Raw genomic sequence first — 12,841 nt, 5'->3', positions numbered from 1 at the left:
TCTCTGTGCTTCTCTCCCAGGGCTGGGAGAGCTGGAACACGATGAGAAATCCTACTCCTCTGTCATCTGGCCCGAGGACATGGAGAAGAGGTCTCTGAAGAAAGTCAGCTCCCAGGGGGCTCACAACTGAGAAGCATTTCAGCTGCCCAACTGTAAGAGCCTCATTCTCTCCATAAGTACGGCCTCAGCTACTGGACGTGCAGCTGGAGCACAGCCCCCGGATGCTGCAGAGAAGGGAGGGACAGAACAAGGATAGGCACAGGCAGTCAGTCCACTTCATTCCTCACGCCCATATATCAGTGACTGTCTATCTGGGTGCCCTAGGAGATGAAGCTTCAGTCCTGCTGTAGGCACCAAAAACATAAACATCCTCAGGCTAAAGAGATCACTGTGTTATAAGCAAAATCTAGGGCAGGGCAAACTTCCGCTCTTTATATTAGTTCAACATTTTTGACGCAATTTAATTATCCTATCACCCACTTAAATGACTCTGACCACCTCTCAACTTAGAGCATCCAGGGCCAAATCTCACTGGAGCCTGACAGAACCAGCAATGAGTCCTGGGCCCACTCAACCCCTTCACAGGTCCCTCAGGGCTCCTATTCACACTGCCAGAGACTGCTGGGCTAAGCTGATACAGACATTGCTTCATTCCAAGCAGTCACTAAAACATCTCTTTGTTAGGGATTTCCAAAGTATATTTATCCTGAGGTGTTCTCCAGACCTTCACCATACAGGGACATTCTTCATGACAGCCAATCTTCAGTTCTCTCATTATCACTTTACAGGCAGGAGGCGAGTTAGTAGGTTCAAGGTTTCCTGAGAGGGGATGAAAGAAAAACGTAACAGAATTCGGTCCTTCTCATTCAAAAGACCTTATCTAGCAGCAGAGGGAGCGAGTAGGGCAGATTCACCTTCAACATGATAATCTCTTGCTAGCTCTCCTTACAGCATTCCCGGCTTCTGCCCTTCACTGTATGCTGAGCATGAATGTGGGAATGAATCACTGCTGATCTTGGCAAAATACCAGTCTCCCTCCCTTTGCTCCAGCTTGGAATAATCCCAACTTTCCAAATGGCTTCAGTGAATCCAGGACTTAAGTTCGGTTATTAAAAAGTAGTGGAAAACCATAAATCACAGGATTTATATCAGCAAGTTCTTTGATGCATTCAAAACAATTACTGGGAAATATATGATCTTCCTAAAAATAACTCTTTCTGTGAACACCAAGGGAGAAGCTACTGTCCAGATATAATGCACCGCCTCATCTGCACTCCACCATCCCTTAAGGCAGGCATGGAAGTCTCCTCTTTACTCTTGCCGCTCAGATCTGTACTCAAATTAATAATATGCTGAAATGAGAAATGCTTACATTGATGTTAGAGCAGTATAGAAACTGCTCACAAAATGGCTTGTGATTACAAACTTTTACACCAGGCTCACTTAAATGGTGACATTTCACTGCTGCCACTCACACGGGCATAGGAGAATGCTAGGAACAGGCAAGGACAGCTCTGAAAACTCGTCAGAGAAAAAAAGAAGAAATTCATTTTGCAGTCCACACCTTGCCATATATATATATTTTTTTAAAACCAGCAAAACTTCTCCATTTTTAATGGGAATACACAGCGATCAGCTTTTGCTGATGTTGGCTTTGGATTTCCTCTTTTGTTACATCACGACAGCATAACAGTTTATATGGCTTATGGATGTGGTTCCCATAAGAGCACCAATGGGAGTTGCCATCACTGATATGCATGTGGTGATGAAACGTGATTTGTAGGGAATAAGTTCTAGAGGAAAGACCAGGTTTCTTAACCACATATCAGAAACATCCTGCTGAAAAGATTAGAGCCCACCTACCATCTGACTTGAGTTAGGACAGATCAGGAAACCATATGCCAGCAGGAATTTAGCTCCAGGTCACAGGTAGCACCTGTGCTGTTGTGACACCAGATACTTACTCCATAGAGTATTTGCAATAGCAGCAGAAACACATATACCCTCTCCCTGCTGCCAACAGTTATTTTACAGCAAGACACAACCAACACACAACTTCCACCACTGAGGCACTTTTGTTCATTAGACTCCAAGATACTGCAACTCAGTCATAAATGCCCCGAAAACAAAACTTTCAGAGACAGCCTAGAGTGCAGCAGAGATGGCCTGGGAAGCTTCTAAAGCAAATCTATGCTGTCCTGTGGATCCTCCAGCACGCAAACACATGCTGAAATACGCTGCCTTGTCGATGCTGGGATCACTGAGATGCTCCACCCTGAGAGGAAGGCGATGGTTACAGCAGGCTGAAACAGGAAGAGGGAGCTCTTCCACTGTCCCTGTAGAAACTCAAAGAAAAGGACATTTCTGACATTTGTCTTCTTCCTAATCTCATTTTAGCTTTCAGACCAGATGGCTTCAGTTTCTTTTGTTGCTACTTCCACTCCCAGGTACTCCTGAGAAAAGGGACACTGGTCATGACAAAGTACAAGAATCCATTAAACTGCATCTCACCTTCCCAAGGCTGCACTTGCTCTATGGTCCTGCTGGCAAGAAGCCACCAGAGAAAACAAACAGATTTGCCCTGCTGGGAGCATCCAGCTCCAAATCAACATCAAGCTGGAATTACTGCATGGAGCACTGAAAATCTTTGGTTTTGGCTTCTTATGCATGCAACTTTTGACTGCAAGCTCTGTCTGAACGTGATCAGCATTATTGGTACAACCTGCTTAGGAAATCTCTAAAAAAGATTCAGCCACTGCTGTATGATGAGGGAAGATGTCTTGATTTGAGAACACAGGCACTACTAGAAAGGGAAAAAAATAAAAGGGTCCCTTACTGTTCTGATATATCAAAAGCAGACTAATGAACCACCAGTTCATAGAATGACCCTGCTCATCATTTCAGAGCCAGGCTGGCCTTTTGTGTTAAGGACACTGAATAACAAGAGCAAGAACAAACAGAAAGAATCCTTTCCCACTGCCCAAAGTAAATTTTGAAATGAAATCATTTAAAAACTACACCCGCCTGCCCTACTTTAAGGTCCACATAAGAACAGATGAAAAGTTTTGTTCTATTGGCAAAACTGAATCAAGGCTTTTGATCCTCAAAGATCTCTTAATCGCTTTGCACATCAGTTCTTTTCATTATTTCAAACACACTTGAAGACAGCTACCTTTTTCTCTCTCTCCTTTTTCTCCCCCCCAAAAACTTCTCTGTGTTTGGGCCATTTCTCAGCCAACTGTGCCACTACAGCAGAAAGCTATTGGTTCTTTACTCACTCCAAGTTTCAACGTGCACGCAATATGATTTGCTTTAGCGAAGTCTCAAAAAGCCCAGCCCTTGCAACTAACTGTGCTAGCTCACAGTATCCACCTCTCCATCCTTCTAATGCTTTGCAAGAGTTCCAAGGAAGATTATATGCCTCTGGTTAAAAAAGAAAGTAGTTGTTGGTGGCATTATTATTGTGTTGCATTTGAGTTGTTTTTTTTTTTTAAAGCTTGACTCAAAATTGCAATCTTGGCCACATAAAACTCAACTTAATTCAAGGGTTCTTCAAAATTTCATGTCTCTGCAATTCCATTAAGTCAAATACTACACCAAATCACCAGTGCAGCACACAAAAATTCTGACAGAAGTTATAATAACCCTGGCCACCTCAGCACTCTAGTAAATGAGATGAGGCTTAAGCGGACTAAGACAGAGCTTACCAACAAATACATACAGTATCCTTTAGTTTTTCACTTAATTCTTGTTCCTGGTTTTTAGCTCTCTGACTGGAAGGGCAGAGACTTTCTGAAACAAAAATCAGTTGCTTGTTTGTGGTCTGTCAATGAACTTGCCACAAATGGACTCACAATTGTAATAAAGACTATAGACAGGAGAGACAGGAGGTGGAGTCAGAGTTAGCTGGCTGACAAACTAGTAGGGGGATGGATAACATCAAAAACAAACTCCACCTGGAAAGCTGCATGTAGGCAGTACAGCAGAGCAACAGTTTAATGTGTTCAGTGCCGAAGGCATTGTTTAGCAAGTGGGTGGATGCTTTGTGAGCCAGCTTCATCTATCCAAATGGTGTCAAAGCCATTGTAAACTGCCTTGTTAAATGCTGGTCACAAAGCAACACTGAGCCGAGGAGGGACAGCAACAGAAGGCTCCTGGCTGCACCAATACAGAACAGACGTATGCTTAGTCATGATAAAGGATGCAGATAATAACTGTATGCTGCTCCACATGAACCTCTCATTCAGGCCAGTCAAAATTGCCAGCCTGAGACCCACCAGCAGTTTCAGAGGACGCCATCTTCATGTGATATGGGTTACCAGAGACCCCTCCATGTTCCCTTGTCATTAACAAGAGGAAAGAGTATTTTTCTGTGAGATCTGATTTGAACTTACGCCCTCTGCATGTAGCAATCAAACAGTTCAGCCTCTATAAGCCTCCTTTTTCCTTGCCTACTCTTACTCCTGCATTCATATCCTAAAGGCAGGGAAACTGTCTATAAATATATACACTGCATAGCAGCACACCGTTTGTACTGATATTTGAGCTTTCAGATTCAGCCACAGTAAAACAGTATTTAGACCCTGGTCATTTATTCCAATGTAGCAGATGAGTCAGATGAAACCCAGCTGGGACCACAGCAACCATGACAGCCCTGCAAACCCACTTTATTGGCATCGAACAGAGAAGACAAAACAGATGCCCTCTGACAACTGCCCTCCAGCACTTCAGAGTTGTGGCTGTTGTGCAGGGAAATAGCCATTCCCCAACACCAAGCCCACGCAGACCTCACAGAGGCTGCACGCATCCACACAGCACAGCAGAAAGCAGACCTGGAAAGATGAGCTTAACTCTTCGCCAGCTTTTCGTAGCTGCCGAACAAAAAACACCAGCGTTTGCCAGAGCACAAAGCTTGACAAGACAGGACTGAAAGGAAACCTACAATTCTAGCCACCTCCTGACTAGCTCTGCATAACAGGAGTGCCAGACACAGGCTGACAGCTAGCGCGTGGCAGGAGAGGATTGCTCTTCAGAGCATCCCAAAGGACAGTTCCCTCACCTCCAGTCACAAAGGTTACTTGCTGTAAGCAGCTCCTATTTTGCAACACCTTCCTGCAGCTTAGTCCTGTGTATGTCACAATCCACAGATGAGTTCTTTGGCATGGATTTATATATTCCTGTGTGTTCTACCTACTGGTGTCTTGCTGCTTGCAGAGTAATTGCTTTGTCCTTCCCAGAGCACACTGTAACATTAAACCTTATTTTACTTGGCAGCTAGAGCTCACTTCTCAATCAGCTGTGAGAAGACGACCCCTCAACTGATGCAAATAAACATGGTTTTATTTTTAATTAGTAAATTAAAACAGCTTGTGTTCGAGACTGTGCAGTACCATCCATCTCCATAAAACCCCATGCAAAGGAGACCTTCTGGCCTCTCTGATGCTCTAGAAGACACTTCATTTTACTTTTAGTATTGTACATTGATATGGATAGAAAACTGCAGAAGCATCGCTGACTCCTTTCTCCTTATCCCCCAAGCAGTCTGTGGCAAGCTGTGAAGATTACTACTTCCACTGAAATAAAACAGTGGAAGGTGGGAAATAAAACTTGGAGGTGGGAATTAAACAGAGTGTAGGTTTAACCTACAGAGAACTGAAACCATGGACTAAAATCTAACTAGTTTTTGCCCATGGCCTTGCCTGTCATGCTGAGGGTAGGCTTGCAAAGACCATATTTGAGAGCTTACTCACAGCAAATGCAGTTTGGTGGTTCCTCAAGAATAGTGGGTCTGAATATCCAGTGAATATTTATCCTAGCAAGCCTAATTGCTGATGGCAGTGAACTTACTCCTAAGAACTTTAAATCATAGGTGTCCAGCACTAAAATATAAGCTTGTGATAACTTAACCTAGAATGGAAACACACAAGAAATAGCAGCAGTAGCAGCAAACTGAGTAGGTGTTGTTCAAACAGCAGAACTAGTCATTCCTTAGACACACAGCTCCAGAAACAGATGAAAACAACTACTGAGGAAGTATGAGGAGAGCAGTCCTGGAACACATATGAGAAACAAATGCAAAGCTGAGCAGTGGCTCTATCTTCTGTAGTTCCTGGCATGGTACTATGTTGGATATTAGGTTCTTTTTCAAGTAGAACCAAGTTTAAATGAAACACCTGATAAGTCAATATTTCCAACTATATCCTCAAGGTAGTGGAGGCAGCCAAAAGTCACAGCAGTTCTCTACCGTTAAGTCAGCCCCAAAAGGTAAAGAGGCACTGCACACGTACAAAGCTGCCCAATCTAGATGTGCCCACGCATACTTCTGTCCTACAGAAAGATATCAAGAGCACAGCTGTTTGAGTTAGAGAGGTAATGAAAGAAATTCAGATTTGTGTTAAATTCCTTCAGTATATAAACTATATATTGTTTTACAGATATAATTTGGTATTTATAAACATTTATGTTCATGTATACAAACAAAATACAGAAGAGTAAAGGCACAAGGACCTGGTCTCAGAAGCACCTGACATTGGCTTATGCTCCTCTTAAAGACTTTCTGTAAAGTTTCGGTAAATCTATTGTACATCTCTTTTGGGCTAGGTTGTTACATTTATAGAACAAAAATGGTAATTATTCACCTTTTTCTGGTTAGGATCCACTTGCATCATCATCTATCAATTGAACAGTTCAGACCACTAATTTCTCCTTACGCTAAATACTGCCACTAATGCTGCTGGAGAATGATGAGGGGCTGTCATCTGGAGCATTGCTCTTTCATACTGTGCTGGATTAACATGACTGGGGGAAAGAAGAGAAAAACACACTGCAAGTTCACAAGCTCAGGATATTGCTGATCACTGTATAACTGGGTAGATTAAAAAGCTCTGCTGTGAGATTTAGAGATATGAGGCCAGAGCTTTCATTAGTCCCTCCTGCAGATGCTTTAACAGAGCAAAGGATTGCTTCCAGTACCCTCTGCCCATTGATTTTTCCGAATTCAGCCCATAGCTTATGGAAGGTTGGTGCAAGAAGCCAGTCTGCAATACTAATGCAACTCAAAGCCAACTCCTTCTGCAGACAACACACAGTTACGTTGTCAGAGTGAATTCTGCATCTGCTTTCCCAAGGTCCCTTCTCTCAAACAAATAAACAAAAAGAAGTTTGTTTTTATAGAGCTTGGGTTAAAGAGCCAGTCTTGGAAATGTACAGAGTGGAGCAATCCTCCAGCACCACCCAAAACTAGCCAGCAGATGAGAGCTTGCCAAGGCTGTTAATTTGACGGCTGGGGTGGGGGGAAATGAAACCTATTGCTACCATCTGCACAGAGGAAACAGAGGCAAAGAAAAAACCCTGCTGTGCGAGCAGAAAGCGGTTCAGAATAGCGGAGGCAACACAAACCATATGACACATTTGTTAAACCTCCTCCCTCCTTTTTTCTCCACCACTAAGTGCTGCAGGACAGTGATCAATCTAGTCAATAGAAGCCTATACAAGGCCCTCAGGACTGCCAGCCGTGCAGGTCCCTCTTTTCTTACGGATTCTGGCACATCATGGTACCTCTCCATGGTAAATCATGGGTACGACGAGACAAATAGTTTGCATTCTCAGAACCCCACAGATGGTTTAGATCTAGAAGACCTTTTGCAAACTGCAACGGTCATGAAACCTACTCTCACAGCTAGAATTTGGGATGCATCACAATTTTACTGCTGTTTATACTGTTCAGTTTGTAATGCAAAACACGCAAGTAAACTTTCAAAAGGGAAATAGTTTTGAAAGGAGCTTGATTCAGCAAGCCCTTTATTCAGCTGCTCTTATCCCAAAGGCAACAGTACCTACATGGTGTGCTACTTCACAGGTGAAGAAAGCACCTCTCACAGTTATCTTAGTACCATGGTGCAGGTTAATCTGCAATCAGCTCTATCTGTGGAGCTGGTCCCTCCATCCGCACCAACATCTAAGGGCATCTAAGTTGGCAAGAATACCTTGGTAGTGCACAAAGAGGCTCTGGAAATTTCATTACATTTTCCATTCCCCCTCTGTATCCAGAAGGCCATCTACAGATGAGAACAGAACTAGAATTTGCCACCCAACCCCCTGGAGTTTCTCCTCTCACACCCACTGCTAAAGCACAGTCATGCTTACTGTAGGCCAGATTCTGATCTTTATACCAACAAAAAGCAAAATCTGGTAATATCAGCTGCAGACTCCTGCTCTAACATCTACTGACAAGCAATTCCGAGGGGGCATGCCTTTCTTGGCACTTCCAGCAGTGCTTAGAACTGCTTCTCCCTTTCCACAAACTTAAGTGGCAAGAACCAATACATTCCAGCACCGTCCACAAAACAGTCTGGCTGGCATCCTCCCTCCGAGGCCAGGAAGTGGCTCTGGAACATATATAGGTTTGCTGCAGCCCATCTCTCAACTGACACTTGCTACAGCACTGTGGCTATTCAGATTGTGCTTTTCCCTTGAGCTTCACAAGAAGCTGAAATCAGCAGAGCTGGCAGGGGCAAGGGGTAAAGAATTTATCAGCTCTGTGGTTCATTTTAGAGGGGGCACTTGGAAAATGCAATTCAGCTGGATTCACTCATCTCCTTATCTGAGCAGATGCAAGGATATCCGGTAACCTTGTTGATAACAGACTCACCTAGAGAGATTCAGAGCTCTGTAACAAAACCAGAGTTCTTCCAAAGAGCAGTTTTCACTTCACTGGTGATTGCAGAGTTCTCCTTGCAAGCAAAGAATCCTTCTGCAAATAATAGACCATGAGCAGGGTTACACACAGAAAAGGTGCCCCAAACAGAATGGAAAGGTATAAGACCCAGGAATCCTGACTCGAGTCTGATGAAGACCACTTCCTCACAACATGAGGATATACATCTCCTTTTCAGCATGTTCCTAAGACCTTTGGGAACAGGGAGACACCCTGTCCCAGGCATCAGAACACTCCAGACACTAATGAAATGGTCAGGGTTTAGTGCAATCCTGTACCCTACCTTAGAGCTGTCACCCACAAGAGAAGTGACACTGAACTTCAGGAGTTGCCAGCGCATGACAAGTCACAGCGGTGTGCCCTGAGATGACAGACAGCTGTGGTGTAAGTAAACCTCTCTGCAGGACTGCCTAACTCCAACTTAAAATTGAGCTTCTGTTGCAAGTCAGATTTTCCCCTGATGTACCTCATCCTGCCCAGAGACAAAAATAGAGAAAGTGAGAAAACAGACCTCTATTACCAACTGCAGTCCCCACTTCCCAGCAACCAGCTCTGTACTCCAATCTAACCTTGCATAGAGAGAAAATAATAAAATCCAACAACCCGCACTACCCACAAAATAAAATAGAGACACAGCATGACCATTTATGCAGCTTGGGCAGGCAGCAATCACCATGTGTTTGCAAGCTGAACAGAGCTGCAGCCCTTGTCCTACAGACACATTCTGTCCTCTGATTCTGCCTATACATTCCTAAGCAATGCTGATGCAGGAGGTGTGCCGCTGCAGCCTGAACAATGTCAATAGGTGAGCTGGGGTTGCAAAGCCAGGTCTCCTGCCAGTTCTGCTGAATACAATGATCCTTTTCCTGGTCTACTTGGTTCTCATTTGTTCAGAGTTGACTAATTTTTTTCTCCTGCTGGAAAGGAAAACCAAATATAGTGGATATTGTGAGGATTATAAAGCAACAGTTATGTAAGAGTTAATTTGCCAGCCTGTGTGCCAATGTGGTGGGGAACACAGGGAGAACTGCACCCTGCTGCTGGCATTGCCTACCATAATTACCCGTAACCAAACCGTGGTTACACCCTGTTCTGTACTACATCTTGTATTTCCATCAGATCCAAACACATCTCAGACAGATACGGGGCCTGTTTCTATCTCTGCTGCTCTCTACAGCAAGACACACAGTGCTCAAAGTCCAAACAAGACTGCTTATGTGAACTTGGTATTTAACAAATGGTTTGGACGAGCCAAGGTAAATAGGCACCATGGGAAGCAAAGGAGCTGTTCTGATTGAGGGAACACATTATACCTTCACATTATTTTATGGGGAGCACATCAGCCCTGAAGGAGAAGTGTACAAGGCTGCAAGTCTCTAATTGTTAGGCCTGGTCTCCGTACAGAAATAGATGAACATCATCCCATCCACCAGAGCCACTCACCCACATTCTTCCCCCATGCACCGAATTTCAAAACATTTATGCCTTTTCTCAGTAACTGACTGCCATCCCCATCCCTTCTTAATTCCTACACCTCTCTACCCTGCAACAGCCCCATAGATCTTTCTGGATGCAGTGGAAGGCCCACACCCAGAGGTGCTGTGGTGGCTGCAGCAGCAGCCCTGGACAAGTAGCAACACCCAATGCTCAGCATGTCCCTCAGGACAGTCCAGCACGCCACTGCAAGGCTGGAGCCCGTGAGTCTGGGCTCTTAGGAGCACATTCAACCTCTGGCATACAACCCTGCAACACGATCTCCCTCATTTCCATGTAGAAGATCTCCTATCTCCTGTACTGCCTACCATGGGCATAAGCTTAACCCACCTGCTGTGGGCTGTTAGTTGGTGATGTGTACATCTCTAACATGAAATTTATACGCAGTTTCTGGGATGCTCTGAGGACATCACATCCCAACCTGACCAGCATAGGCGAGATTTGTATGAATAAAGCCCTCTGAAGCTGCTATAGTGAGATGCTACCACCTAGTCAAGCTCTGAACTCTCCCCTCGTCCCCTCAAAGAGGGGATAACAATCCAGTTTAGAATTTGGAAGCGAGCGAGGATCTTCCCACAAACAGGCCAACTTTTTGGCAGACGAGGGCAGGAGGCACACAAACACATGCTCTCATAAGGCCATAAAGAGCTTCTGTTTCCCGACACGCTGCAACAGAAGAAAGGCGGAGGGGGAGAGACAAGCAGCAGTCCCGGGCCACGTGGCAGGTCAAACCACCGCCCAGTTTGTTGGCATCCTCTAAAGTTTAAATACGCTTTGAGCCAGCAGTGAATCATCCCTGGCAGGTAAGAATGATGTTAATTTATGACATGCCAAGTGCAAGCAGATCTTTTGGTGTCAGTCCAACAGTTTTAGTCTTATTAACACACAGCAATGGCTCAGGTTGCAGCTGTGCACATTAAACTGGAGCAAGTGGCATTTTAAACAATGACAAACTTTAGAACAATCACTCCACACATGGAGCCAGGCCAGACAAAATTGAAGGGTGGCAGAATAAAGGTCAGGAGGCTAACCTGTTTGTCTGGGAGAGGAACAGGTGGCCTGCTTGGGTTGCTGCAGGGACTTTAAACTGTCTGAAGGACACAGTCATGGATCATTTTAACCCATTAAGCTGCTTAAGCCTTCCCCTACACTGATTTGAACTTCAAGAGAGTATTAAATCTTAAAGAGCTTAGCAATACATCTTCAGGGAAGCTCTCCCCTGTGCTTACACACAGTGCACACGCTGCACTATGGAAGTGCACATCCTTCCTTAGAAAGCTGGCACAGCCAAACACAAGAACACATCCACACAGCTAAAACACACTAAGCTTTAAATCACAGCATTGCACCAGAGCAGCAAGTCACACAGAGAAACATACAGCATGTCTGTGTGTTCCAAGGCAGAACACACTGCTACCACCACCACACTGCTCAACAGGCACGAGGACATTGTGCCCTTCAGTGATGAAGGAAGACAGGTCAGAGAAGAAAACATTCCCTATTCAGTCCCTTTCTCCCTTGCCAGCCTCACAAGGGACACTTAACAGCAGTTGCTGAGACCCTGCAGCAGCCTTCCCTTGTGTCTGGGGAACTCAACCCACACCCAAGCAGGAGGGCTGCAAACAAGAAATGTCTTCTGGGTGCAGCAGCTAACCTTGACACCTGGACAAAATCAGTCCAAAGCATTCCTGACCATCACCTTTTCATTGGAAAATGCAAAGGCTGAGAGTTAAGACATATTTAATATTCCAAGCCATGTTTAAAAGCTGCATTTCCTAATTTATTAGTTGAACACAATTTTTCAAAGTGCCAGAAGACAGATGTGTCACAGCAAAACCATAAAGTCTGAAATATAACATTTTCCAATGCAGTGTTTCCCAACTGTTTAAGTATCTAAAAAAACCTGAAAAAAGAGATCTCTTACAAGTAGATTTTTTTTTCCAATCAAGTGCTTTCCAAAAGAAATAATTTTAAACAATGAAACCAGTTGTGTTAAATGAATGCAAGGATTTAGCTGTGTGAGAGCTGACCCAGAAGAAAGCAGTGTGTTCATTAATAAATTGCTCAGATTTAAACTCCAGGTGTGTGGATGTACTTATTCCCAAATGAAATTAAAGGAATTCAGTTATTTTATAACAAAGCACTTTTATTCTGAAAAAAAGAGCATCCACATATGAAAATAATCAGGAATACCTAAAGCCACAGTAAGGTCTCAGGCTACTACTGACTGTAAATGAAAACAGTAAATTCATTCTCCCTCTTGCTGCTTCTTGCCACATAACACACCTGATCCCCCTGGATAAATGTTCCTGTGAGTAAAGGACCAGTCCCAGCATGTCTGTGAACACCTCATGATAATACTTCAATGAGATGGACCAGAATCAATATTTTTCTTCTTTGCAGCTCAGGGCCACAGAGCAGCAAGTCAGGCAGGGATATCAGACAGCATGCCACTTGCTGTGGCAGGGAGGGAGGGGCAATGGCTCAGATCTGGAAAGAAATTTCTAGTTAGCAGTTAACAGCTTCTACACTATTGGATCTTCCTTGAGGGTAAAGTAAAAAAAAAAAAGAAAAAAGAAAAAAATTAGAAAAAGATTTTAAAAGCTTTTCAATTCAATCCTTCAGCCAAGT

This window comes from Phasianus colchicus, chromosome 12 (genome assembly GCF_987193195.1).
Source record: "Phasianus colchicus chromosome 12, bPhaCol1.hap1.1, whole genome shotgun sequence".
Classification (NCBI taxonomy): Eukaryota; Metazoa; Chordata; class Aves; order Galliformes; family Phasianidae; genus Phasianus; species Phasianus colchicus.
Note: the sequence above shows the minus strand (reverse complement) of the source record.